The sequence below is a fragment of the Aristolochia californica genome, unplaced genomic scaffold (assembly GCF_029961685.1).
Source record: "Aristolochia californica isolate CCGP_79_NKW_82.1479 unplaced genomic scaffold, dmAriCali1.0.hap1 SCAF_6, whole genome shotgun sequence".
Lineage (NCBI taxonomy): Eukaryota > Viridiplantae > Streptophyta > Magnoliopsida > Piperales > Aristolochiaceae > Aristolochia > Aristolochia californica.
This window is the reverse complement of record NW_027182257.1, coordinates 26,030,806-26,044,948: the sequence shown is the minus strand read 5'-3', so window position 1 is coordinate 26,044,948 and position 14,143 is coordinate 26,030,806.

Here is a 14,143-nt window from a genome sequence, read left to right as displayed (position 1 = left end):
ATAAGAAAGAGATTTATAATTGATCCTCACATGTTTTAAATATGGATTTGCATGCCTGCAACTTGTTGAAGATGCAAATGACAAAATGATCCAAAAATTTCTTGTAGAAAATATTAAATTCTCAAGTTAGCGTGCGGTGGGATATTTACTACAGCCAAACAACCCAGTTTTTGCCTGTTAACAAAAAGAGGACTTTACAATCGTAGGTCATCATAATTATTTTCATCGATTAATGATGTGAAACGGCAATAATTTTTGTTAGAAATGACTAATGGTTTGGGAGTCAACACTCAGTTAAAAATGCCACCCCCACCCCCCTTTTTCAATGATTAAAAAACTAAAAGAGTTTACAATCCTTAAAAATCACAGATACTTTCTGGAATTATCACTCTCATCATTTGTGCATTTCCATTTTGGATGTTCAATTTTTTTTTAAATCCAAACTTGACTTTTCTCTCTCTCATTTTTCTCGTAAACAAAAAGAAAGGCAAATAGATCACAACAATTGAAAATTTTAGGGCTTGTGTGTGCAAAAAATTGAAAACTATAATAAATTTACATGAAGAAAAATATTTCTTGCACAAAAAATTTACACCAAAATTTTGTTATCCCTGTTTGGAAAATTCTACTAGTACAACCCCTAATAGCTCAGTGGAATTTTATAAGAAATTAATTTTTAATTGAACCTAAAATGTTTTAAATGTGGATATGCATGCCTGAAACATGTTAAAGAAGCAAATGACCCAATGATCTAAAAATTTCAAGCAGTAGAAAAAATTAAATTCTCAAGTTAACGTGTAGTAGGATACTTACCGGAGCCCAAAAACCTAGTTTTTGCCTATTTAGAAAAAGCGGACCTAACAATCGTAGATCATCATAATTATTTTGATCGATTAATGATGTGTAACTACTATAATTTTTTATAGAAATGACTTATGTTTTGAGAGTCAACACTCAGTTAAAAATTCCTCGCCTCCCCTTTTCCGATGATTGCAAAATCTAATATATTAAATACTAAAAAAGTTTACAATCCTTAAAAATCACAGATACTTTTTGGTATTATCACTCTTAGCATTTGTGCATTTCCATTTTGGATGTTCAATTTTTTTTCAAATACAAACTTGAGTTTTCACTCTCCCATTTTTCTCGTAAACAAAAACATAAGGCAAAGACATCACAAAAAAATGAAAATTTTAGCGTTTATGTATGCAAAAAATTGAAAACTATAATAAATGTAGGTGAAGAAAATTATTTCATGCACTAAAAATGAACACCAAAGTTTTGTCATCCATATTTGGGAAATTCCACTAATAGCTTGGGGGAATTTTATCAGAAAGAGATTTCTAATTCATCCTAACATGTTTTAAATATAGATATGCATGCCTGAAATATCTTGAAGATACAAATGACCTAATGATCCAAAAATTTCAAGGAGTTGAAAAAATTAAATTCTCAAGTTAACGTGCAGTGGGATATTTACTAGAGCCAAACAACCCAATTTTTTCCTGTTTACAAAATGCGGACCTAACAATTATAGATCGTCGTAAATGTTTTGATCGATTAATGATGTGTAATGGCTATAATTTTTGTTAGAAATGACATATGGTTTGGGAGTCAACACTCAGTTCAAAATGCCTCGCCTCCCCTTCTCAAATGATTGCAAAACCTAATATATAAAAAAAAAGAGTTTACAATCCCTAAAAGTTACAGATACTTTTTGGAATTATCTCTCTCTTCATTTGTGCATTTCCATTTTGGATGTTCAATTTTTTTTTAAATTCAAACTGGAGTTTGCACTCTCCCTTTTTTCTCATAAACAAAAAGATAAGGGAAATAGATCACAACAATTGAAAATTTTAGGGCTTATGTATGCAAAAATTTAAAAGTTATAATAAATGTACGTGAAGAAAATTATTTCACACACTGAAAATGAACACTAGTACCACCCCTAATTGCTCTGTTGAATTTTATATGAAAGATTTTTCTAATTGATCCTAACATGTTTTAAATATGGATTTGCGTGCATGCAACATGTTGAAAATGCAAATGACTAAATGATACAAAAATTTCAAGCAGTAGAAAAATTAAATTCTCAAGTTAACGTGCAGAGGGATATTTACTAGAGACAAACAACCCAGTTTTTGCCTATTAACAAAAAGCGGACCTAATAATCGTAAATATTTTGATCGATTAATGATGTGCAACGGTTATAAATTTTGTTAGAAATGACTTATGGTTTGAGAGTCAACACACAGTTAAAAATTAATTGCACCCCCTCCCCCAACCTCTTTTTCGATGATTGCAAAACCTAATATATAAAAAACTAAAATAGTTTAGAATCCTTAAAAATCACATATGCTTTTTGGAATTATCTCTCCCAAGATTTGTGCATTTCCATTTTGGATGTTCAATTTCTTTTAAAATCCAAACTTGACTTTTCTTACTCCATTTTTTTGCTTAAACAAAAAGATAAGGCAAGTGGATGGCAACAAAAAGAAAATTTTAGAGTTTATGTATGCAAAAAATTGAAAACTATAATAAATGTAAGTGAAGAAAATTATTTCACACACTAAAAATGAACACCAAATTTTTGTTATCCCTGTTTGGAAAATTCCAATTGTACAACCTCTAATAGCTTTGTGGAATTTTACAAGAAAGAGATTTCTAATTGAACCTAACATATTTTAAATATGAATATGCATGCCTGAAACATGTTGAAGATGGAAATGACCTCACGATCCAAAAGTTTCATTAGTTGAAAAAATTAAATTCTCTAGTTAACGTGCGGTGGGATATTTACGAGAGCCAAACAACCCAGTTTTTGCATATTTACAAAAACCAGACCTAACAATCAAAGATCATCGTAAATGTTTAGATCGATTAATGATATATAACGGCCATAATTTTTTTTAGAAATGACCTGTGGTTTGGGAGTCAACACTCAGTTAAAAATGCCTCGCCCCCCTTTTCCGATGATTGCAAAACCTACTATATAAAAAACTAAAATAGTTGATATTCCTTAAAAACAACTGATACTTTTTGGAATTATCTCTCTCAGAATTTGTACATTTCCATTTTGGATGTTCAATTTTTTTTAAAATCCAAACTTTGAGTTGTCACTCTTTCATTTTTCTCGTAACAAAAAGATAAGGCAAATAGATCACAACAAAATAAAAATTTTAGCGTTTATGTACAAAATAAATTGAAAACTATAATAAATATACGTGAAGAAAATTATTTCACGCACTAATAATGAACACCAAAGTTTTGTTATCTATGATTGGGAAGTTCCACTAGTACAATCCCTAATAACTTGGTGGAATTTTATTGGAAAGAGATTTTTAATTGATCCTAACATGTTTTAAATATGGATATGCATGCCTGAAAATTTTTGAAGATGCAAATGACCTAATGATCCAAAAATTTCAATGAGTAGAAAAAATTAAATTCTCAAGTTAACGTGCAGTGAGTTATTTACAAGAGCCATACAACCCACTTTTTGCCTATTTACATCGAGCGGACCTAACTATAATAAATCATAGTAAATGTTTTGATCGATTAATGATGTGTAACTGCTATAATTTTTTTGAAATGATTTATGGTTAGGGAGTCAACACTCAATTAAAAATGCCTCGCCCCCCTTTTTACGATGATTGCAAAACCTAATTTATTTAAAACTAAAAGAGTTTAAAATCCTTAAAAATCACAGATACATTTTGGAACGATCTCTCTCAGCATTTGTGCATTTCCATTTTAGATGTTCAATTTTTTTTAAGCCAAACTTGAGTTTTCACTCTCCCATTTTTCTCGTAAACAAAAAGATAAGGCAAAGAGATCACAACAATAAAAAATTTTAGGGCTTATATGGGCAAAAAATTAAAAACAATAATAAATTTACATGAAAAAAATTATTTCATGCGATAAAAATTAACACCAAAGTTTTGTTATCCATGTTTGGAAAATTCCACTAGTACAACACCTAATAGCTCTGTGGAATTTATAAGAAAGAGATTTCAAATTGAACCTAACATGTTTTAAAAATGGATGTGCATGCCTGAAACATGATAAAGAAACAAATGACCAAATGATCCAAAAATTTCGAGCAGTAGAAAAAATTAAATTCTCAAGTTAACGTGCAATGTGATATTTACTAGAGTCAAATAACCTAGTTTTTGCCTATAAAAAAAATAAGGACCTAACAATCGTAGATCATAATAAATATATAGATCGATTAATGATATGTAACGGCTATAATTTTTCTTAGAAATGACTTATGATTTTAGAGTCAACACTCAGTTAAAAATTCCTCGCCCCCCTTTTCCGTTGATTGCAAAACCTAATATATAAAATACTAAAAGAGTTTACAATCCTTAAAATTCACAGATACTTTTTGGAATTATCTCTCTTAGCATTTTGTGCATTTCCATTTTGGATGTTCAATTTTTTTTCAAATCCAAACTTGAGTTTTCACTCTCCCATTTTTCTTGTAAACAAAACGAAAAGGCAAATAGATCAAAACAAAATGAAAATTTTAGCGTTTATGTATGCAAAAAATTCAAAACTATAATAAATGTACGTGAAGAAAATTATTTCACGCACTAAAAATGAACACAAAAGTTTTTTTATCCATGTTTGGGAAATTTCACTAGTACAACTCCTAATAGCTTGGTGGAATTTTATAAGAAAGAGATTTCTAATTAATCCTAACATGTTTTAAATATGGATATGGATGCCCAAAACATCTCGAAGATGCAAATAACCTAATGATCCAAAATTTTCAAGGAGTTGAAAAAATTAAATTCTCAAGTTAACGCACGGTGGGATCTTTACCTGAGCCAAACAACCCAGTTTTTGCCTATTTACAAAAAGCAGACCTAACAATCATAGATCGTCATAAATGTTTTGATTGGGTAATGATGTGTAACGGCTATATATTTTGTTAGAAATTACTTATGGTTTGGGAGTCAACACTCAGTTCAAAATGCCTCACCGCCCTTCTCCGATGATTGCAAAACCTAATATATAAAAAACAAAAAGAGTTTACAATCCTTAAAAATTACAGATACTTTTGGGAATTATCTCTTTCTGCATTTGTGCATTTCCATTTTGGATGTTCAATTTTTTTTTTAAATCCAAACTTGTGTTTTCACTCTTCCATTTTTCTCGTAAACAAAAAGATAAGGCAAATAGATCACAACAATTGAAAATTTTAGGGCAAATGTATGCAAAAAATTGAAAATTATAATAAATCTACGTGAAGAAAATTATTTCATGCCCTGAAAATAAACACCAAAGTTTTGGTTTCCATGTTTGTGAAATTCCACTTGTACAACCCCTAATAGCTCTGTGGAAGTTTCTAAGAAAGAGATTTCTAATTGATCCTAACATCTTTTAAATATGGATTTGCATGCCTGCAACAACTTGAAGGTTCAAATGACCAAATGATCCAAAATTTTCAACAAGTAGAAAAAAATAAATTCTCAAGTTAACATGCGAAGGGATATTTACTAGAGACAAACAACCTAGTTTTTGCCTATTAACAAAAAGCGGAATTAATAATCATAGATCGTCGAAATGTTTTTATCAATTAATGATCTGTAACAGCTATAATTTTAGTTTGAAATGACTTATGGTTTGAGAGTCAACACTTAGTTAAAATTTCCTTTCCCACCCCCTCCCCCCCCCCCCCCCCCCCCCCCCCCCCCCCCCCCCTTCTCGTCCCTTTTTCAATGATTGCAATACCTAATATATAAAAAAAACTAAACTAAAAGAGTTTCAATCCTTAAAAATCACAGATACTTTTTGTAATTATATCTCTCAGCATTTGTGCATTTCATTTTGGATGTTCAATTTTTTTTAAATCCAAACTTGAGTTTTCTCTCTCCCATTTTTCTCGTAAACAAAAAGATAAGGCAAATAGATCACAACAAAATGAAAATTTTAGAGTTTATGTATGAAAAAAATTGAAAACTATAATAAATGTAAATGAAGAAAATTATTTCATGCACTAAAAATAAACACCAAAGTTTTGTTATCCATGTTTGGAAAATTCCACTAGTACAACTGCTAATAGCTTGATGGATTTTATATGAAAGAGATTTCTAATTAATCCTAACATGTTTTAAATATGGATATGCATGCCTGAAACATCTTGAAGATGCAAATGACCTAATGATCCAAAAATTTCAAGCAATTGATAAAATTAAATTCTCAAGTTAACGTGTTGTGGGATATTTACCAGAGCCAAACAACCAAGTTTTTGCCTTTTAACAAAAACCGGACCTAACAATCGTAGATCATCATAAATGTTTTGATCAATTAATGATGTGTATCGTCTATTATTTTTGTTAGTAATGACTTATGGTTTGAGAGTCAAAACTCACTTAAAGAAGCCTTGCGCCCCCCCCCCCCCCCCCCCTCCCTTTTTCGATGATACCAAAACCTAATATATAAAAAACTAAAAGAGTTTACAATCCTTAAAAATCACATATACTTTTTGGAATAATCTCTCTCACCATTTTTGCATTTCCATTTTGGATGCTCAATTTTTTTCAAATCCATACTTGAGTTTTCACTCTCCCTTTTTTGTCGTAAACAAAAAGATAAGGCAAATAGATCACAACAAAAAGAAAATTTTAGATTTTTTGTATGAAAAAATTTGAAAACTATAATAAACGTAAGTGAAAAAAATTATTTGACGCACTAAAAATGAACACCAAAGTTTTGTTATCCATGTTTGGAAAATTCCACTAGTACAACCCCTAATAGCTTTGTGAAATTTTATAAGAAGGATATTTCTAATTGATCCTAACATTTTTTAAATATGGATATGCAAGCCTAAAACATGTTGAAGACGCAAATGACCTAATGATCCCAAAATTTCATGGAGTAGAAAAAATTTAATTCTCAAGTTAACGTGCATTGGGATATTTACCAGAGCAAAATTACCCAGTTTTTTGCCTATTTACAAAAAGCGGACCTAACAATCATAGATCATCATAAATTTTTTGATCGATTAATGATGTATAACGGCTATAATTTTTTGTTAGAAATGACTTATTTTTTGGGAGTCATCACTCAGTAAAAAATGCCTCGCCACCCTTTTTCGATGATTGCAAAACCTAATATATAAAAAACTAAAAGAGTTTACAATCCTTAAAAATCACAGATACTTTTTGGAATTATCTCTCTCAGCATTTGTGCATTTCAAATTTGGATGTTCAACATTTTTTCAAATCCAAAATTGAATTTTTACTCTCCCATTTTTCTCATAAACAAAACGATAAGGCAAATAGATCACAACAAAATGAAAATTTTAGAGTTTACGAATGCAAAAAATTAAATACTATAATAAATTTAAGTGAAGAGATTAATTTCAAGCACTAAAAATGAACACCAAATCCATGTCTGGAAAATTCCACTAGTACAACCCTTAATAGCTTGGTGGAATTTTATAAGAAAGAGATTTCTAATTTATCCTAACAAGTTTTAAATATGGATTCGCATGCCTGAGACATGTTGAAGATGAAAATGACCTAATGATCCAAAAATTTCTTGGTGTAGAAAAAATTAAATTCTCAAGTTAACGTGTGGAGGGATATTTACTAGAGCCAAACAACCTAGTTTTGCCAATTTAAATAAAGCGGACCAAACACTCATAGATCATCGTAAATGTTTTGATCAATTAATGATATATAATGACTATAATTTTTTGTTCGGAATGACTTAATGGTTTAGAAGTCAACACTTAGTTAAAAATGCCTCGCCCCCTTTTTCCAATGATTGCAAAACCTAATATATAAAAAACTAAAAGAATTTACAATCCTTAAAAATCATAGATACTTTTTTGAATTATCTCTCTCAGAATTTGTGCATTTCCATTTTGGATGTTCAATTTTTTTTCAAATCCAAACTTGAGTTTTCACTCTCCCATTTTTCTCGTCAACAAAAAGAAAAGGCAAATAGATCAACACAATATGAAAATTTTAGAGTTTAAGAATGCAAAAAATTGAAAACTATGATAAATTTAAGTGAAGAAAATTATTTCACGCACTAAAAATTAACACCAAAGTTTTGTTATCCGTGTTTGGAAAATTGCACTAGTACAACCCCTAATAGCTTTGTGGAATTTTATAAGAAAAAGATTTCTAATTGATCCTAACATGTTTTAAATATTGGATATGCATGCTTGAAACATGTTGAAGATGCAAATAACCTAATGATCCAAAAATTTCAAGGAGTAGAAAAAATTAAATTCTCAAGTTAACGTGCGATGGGATATTTACCATAGCCAAACAACCCAATTTTTGGCTATTAACAAAAAGAAGACCTAACAATCGTAGATCATCGTAAATATATTCATCTATTAATGATGTGTAATGGCTATAATTTTGTTAGAAATGACTTATGGTTTGAGAGTCAACACTCAGTTAAAAATTCCTCGACCCCCCCCCCCCCCCCCCCCCCCCCCCCCTTTTTCAATGATTGTAAAACCTTATATATAAAAAACAAATGAAAATCTTAGAATTTATGAATGCAAAAAATTGAAAACTATAATAAATGTAAGTGAAAAAAATTATTTCACGCACTAAAAATGAACACCAAAGTTTTGTTATCCATGTTTGGAAAATTCCTCTAGTACAACCCTAATAGCTTTGTGGAATTTTATAAGAAAGAGATTTCTAATTGATCCTAACATGTTTTAAATATGGATATGCATGCCTGAAATATGTTGAATTTGCAAATGACCTAATGATCCAAAAATTTCATGGAGTAGAAAAAATTAAATTCTCAAGTTAACGTGTCGTGGGATATTTACCAGAGCCAAACAACCCAGTTTCTGCCTATTTAAAAAAAGCGGACCTAACAATCAGAGATCATCGTAAATGTTTTGATCGATTAATGTTGTATAATGGTTATAATTTTTGTTAGAAATGACTTATGGTTTGGGAGTCCACACTCAATTCAAAATGAGTCCCCCCCCCCCCCCCCCTTCTCCTATGATTGCAAAACCTGATATATAAAAAACTAAAAGAGTTTACAAACCTTAAAAATGACAGATACTTTTTGGAATTATCTCTCTCTGCATTTGTACATTTCCCTTTTGGATGTTAAATTTTTTTAAAATCCAAACTTGAGTTTTCACTCTCCATTTTTTCTCAAAAATAAGAAGATTAGGCAAATAGATCACAAAAATTTAAAAATTTAGGGCTTATGTATGCAAAAAATATAAAACTATAATAAATGTACATGAGGAATATTATTTCACGCACTAAAAATGAACACCAAAGTTTTGGTTTCCATGTTTGTGAAATTCCACTAGTAGTCCTAATAGCTCTGTAGAAATTTATAATATAGAGATTTCGAATTCATCCTAACATGTTTTAAATATGGATTTGCATGCCTGCAACATGTTGAAGATGTAAATGACCAAATGATCCAAAAATTTCAAGGAGTAGAAAAAATTAAATTCTCAAGTTAACATGTGGTGGGATATTTACCACTGCCAAACTACCAAGTTTTAGCCTATTTACAAAAAGCGAACCTAACAATCATAGATCATCATAAATATTTTGATCGATTAATGATGTATAATGGCAATAATTTTTTGTTCAATATGACTTATGGTTTAGGAGTTAACACTCAGTCAAAATGTCTCGCCACCCTTTTCCGATGATTGCAAAACCTAATATATAAAAAACTAAAAGAGTTTATAATCCTTAAAAATCATAGATACTTTTTGGAATTATCTCTCTCAGCATTTGTACATTTCCATTTTGGACGTTCAATTTTTTTTCAAATCCAAACTTGAGTTTTCACTCTCCCATTTTTCTGTTAAACAAAAGATAAGGCCAATAGATTACAACAAAATGAAAATTTTAATGTTTACGTATGCAAAAAATTGAAAATTATAATAAATGTAAGTGAAGAAAATTATTTCAAGCACTAAAAATGAACACCAAAGTTTTGTTATCAATGTTTGGAAAATTCCACTATTACAACCCCTAATAGCTTTGTGCAATTTTATAAGAAAGAGATTTCTAAATGATCCTAACATGTTAAATATGTGGATATTGATGCTTGAAACATGTTGAAGATGCAAATGATCTAATCATCCAAAAATTTTAAGAAGTAGAAAAAATAAATTCTCAAGTTAACTTGCGGTGGGATATTTACCAGAGCCAAACAACACACTTTTTGCCTATTTATGAAAAGTGAACCTAACAATCATAGATCATCATAAATGTTTTGATTGATTAATGATGTGTAATGTCTATAATTTTTGTTAGAAATGGCTTATGGTTTGGGATTCAACAATCAGTTAAAAATGCCACGCCCCCTTTCTCCGATGATTGCAAAACCTAGTATATAAAAAACTTAAAGAGTTTAAAATCCATAAAAATCACAAATACTTTTTGGTATAATCTCTCAGCATTTGTGCATTTCCATTTTTTATGTTCATTTTTTTTTAAAATCCAAACTTGAGTTAACTCTCTCCCTTTTTTCTCGTAAACAAAAAGATAAGGCCAATAGATCACGACAAAATGAAAATTTTAAAGTTTATGGATGCAAAAAATTGAAAACTATAATTAATGTAAGTGAAGAAAATTATTTCACGACTAAAAATGAACTCCAAAGTTTTGTTATCCATGTTTGGGAAATTCCACTATTACAACCCCTAATAGCTTGGTGGAATTTTATAAGAAAGAGATTTTTAATTGATCCAAACATTTTTAATTTATGGATATGGTTACCTGATACATGCTGAAGATGCAAATGACCCAATGATCCAAAAATTTCAAGGAGTAGAAAAAATTAAATTCTCAAGTTAACGTGGTCGGATATTTACCAGAGCCAAACAACCCACTTTTTTGCCTATTTACAAAAAGCGGACCTAACAATCATAGATCATCGTAAATGTCTTGATTGATTAAAGATTTGTAACGGATATAATTTTAGTTAGAAATGAGTTATGGTTTTGAATTCAATACTCAGTTATGAATGACTTATGGTTTTGAATTCAATCTCAATTAACTTTTTGGAATTATCTCTCTCAACATTTGTGCATTTCCATTTTGGATGTTAATTTTTTTTTTCCAATCCAAACCTTAGTTTTCACTTTCCCATTTTTCTTGTAAACAACAAGATTAGGCAAATAGATCACATAAAAATGAAAATTTTAGAGTTTATGTATACAAAAAATCGAAAACTATAATAAATGAAAGTGAAGAAAATTATTTCATGCACTAAAAATGAACACCAAAGTTTTGTTATCCATGTTTTGGAAATTCCACTTGTACAAACCCCTAATAGCTTGGTGGAATTTTATAAGAAAGAGATTTCTAATTGATCCTAACAAGTTTTAAATATGGAAATGCATAACTGAAACATGTTGAATATGCAAATGACCAAATGTTCCAAAAAATTCAAGTAGTAGAAAAAATTAAATTCTCAAGTTAACGTGCGGTGGAATATTTACCACTGCCAAACAACCCACTTTTTGTCTATTTTACAAAAAGCGGACCAAACAATCATAGATCATTGTAAATGTTTTGATCAATTAATGATGTGTAACGGCGTTAGAAATGACTTATGGCTTGGGAGACAAAACTAAAAATTCCTTGCCCCCCCTTTTCTGATGATTGCAAAACCTAATATATAAAAATCTAAAAGAGTTTACAATTTTTAAAAATCATAGATACTTTTTGGAAATATCTCTCTCAGCATTTGTGCATTTCCATTTTGGATGTTCAATTATTTTAAAACTCCAACTTGAGTTTTCGCTCTCCCATTTTTATCGTAAACAAAAAGATAAGGTCGATATATCACGACAAAATGAAAATTTTAATGTTTATGTATGCAAAATTTTGAAAACTATAATATATGTAAGTGAAAAACTTATTTCATGCACTAAAAATGAACACCAAAGTTTTTTTATCCATGTTTGGGAAATTCCACAATTACAACCCCTAATAGCTTGGTGGATTTTTATAAGAAAGAGATTTCTATTTGATCCTAATATGTTTTAAATATGGATATGCATGCCTGAAACATGTTGAAGATGCAAATGACCTAATGACCTAAAAATTTCATTGACTAGAAAAAATTAAATTCCCAAGTTAACGTGTAGTGGGATATTTACCAGAGCCAAACAACCCAGTTTTTGCCTTATTACAAAAAGTGAACCTAAAAATCATAGATCATCATAAATGTTTTGATCAATTAATGATGCGTAATGGCTATAACTTTGGTTAGGAATGACTTATGGGTTAGGAGTCGAGACTGAGTTAAAAATTCCTCACCGCTTTTATGATGATTGCAAAACCTACTATATAAAAAACTAAAATAGTTTACTATCCATAAAAATCACAGATACTTTTGGCAATTATCTCTCTCAGCATTTGTACATATCCATTTTGGATGTTCAATTTTTTTTTCAAATCAAAACTGTAGTTTTCACTCTTCCATTTTTCTCGTAAACAAAAACACAAGGCAAATAGATCACAACAAAATGAAAATTTTAGAGTTTATGTATGCAAAAAATTGAAAACTATAATAAATGTACGTGAAGAAAATTATTTCGCACAGTAAAAATGAACACTAAAGTTTTGTTATCCATGTTTGGGAAATCCACAAGTACAATCCCTAATAGCTTGGTGGAATTTTATAGGAAAGAGATTTATAATTGATCCTAACATGTTTTAAATATGGATATTCATGCCTAAAACATGTTGAAGTTGCAAATGACCTAATGATCCAAAAATGTCAAGGAGTTGAAAAAATTAAATTCTTAAGTTAACGTGCAGTGGGATATTTACCTGAGCCAATCAACCCAGTGTTTGGCTATTTAGAAAAAGTGGACCAAATAATCATGGATCATCGTAAATTGTTTTTAGAAATGACTTATTGTTTGGGAGTCAACACTCAGTTTAAAATGCCTCGCTCCCCCCATTTCAGATTATTGCAAAACCTAATATCTACAAAACTAAAAGAGTTTACAATCCTTAAAAATCACAGATACTTTTTGAAATTATCTTTCTCATCATTTTTGCATTTCCATTTATGATATTATTATTTTTTAAATGCAAACTTGAGTTTTTACTCTCCCAATTTTCTCGTAAACAAAAAGATAAGGCAAATAGATCACAAAAAAATGAAAATTTTGGAGCTTATGTATTCAAAAAGTTGAAAACTATAATAAATGTACGTGAAGAAAATAATTTCACGCACTAAAAATGAACACCAAAGTTTTGTTATCTATGTTTGGGAAATTCCACTTGTACAACCCCTAATAGCTTGGTGGAATTTTATAAGAAAGAGATTTCTAATTGATCATAACATCTTTCAAAGATGGATATGCATGCCTGAAACATGTTGAAGATGCAAATGATCTAATGATCCAAAAATTTTAAGGAGTAGAAAAAATTAAATTCTCAAATTAACGTGCGGTGAGATTAAACAACCTAGTTTTTGCCTATTTACAAAAAGCAAACCTAAGAATCATAGATCATTGTAAATGTTTTGAATGATTAATGTGTAATGGCTATAATTTTTGTTTGAAATTACTTATGGTATGGGAGTAAAATCACAAATTCTTTTATGAATGATCTCTCTCAACATTTGAGCATTTTCATTTTGGATTTTAAACTTTTTTTTAATCCAAACTTGAGTTTTCAATCTCCCAGTTTTCTCATAAAAAAAAAAAGATAAGGCACATAGATCTCAAAAAAAATGAAAATTTTAGAGTTTATGTATGTAAAATTTTGAAACTGGAATAAATTTAAGTGCATAAATTTATTTCATGCACTAAAAATGAACACCAAAGTTTGTTATCCATGTTTGGGAAATTCTAGTAGTACAACCCCTAATAGCTTGGTGGAATTTTATAAGAAATTAATATATAATTTATCCTAACATGTTTTAAATATGGATTTGCATGCCTGAAACATGTTGAAAATGCAAATGACCTAATGATCCAAAACTTTCAAGAAGTAGAAAAAATTTAATTCTCAAGTTAACGTGTGGTGGGATATTTACCATAGCCAAACAACCCAGTTTTTGCCTATTTACAAAAAGCAAACTTAACAGCCATAGATCATCACAAAATATTTTGATCGATTAATGACGTGTAACGACTATATTT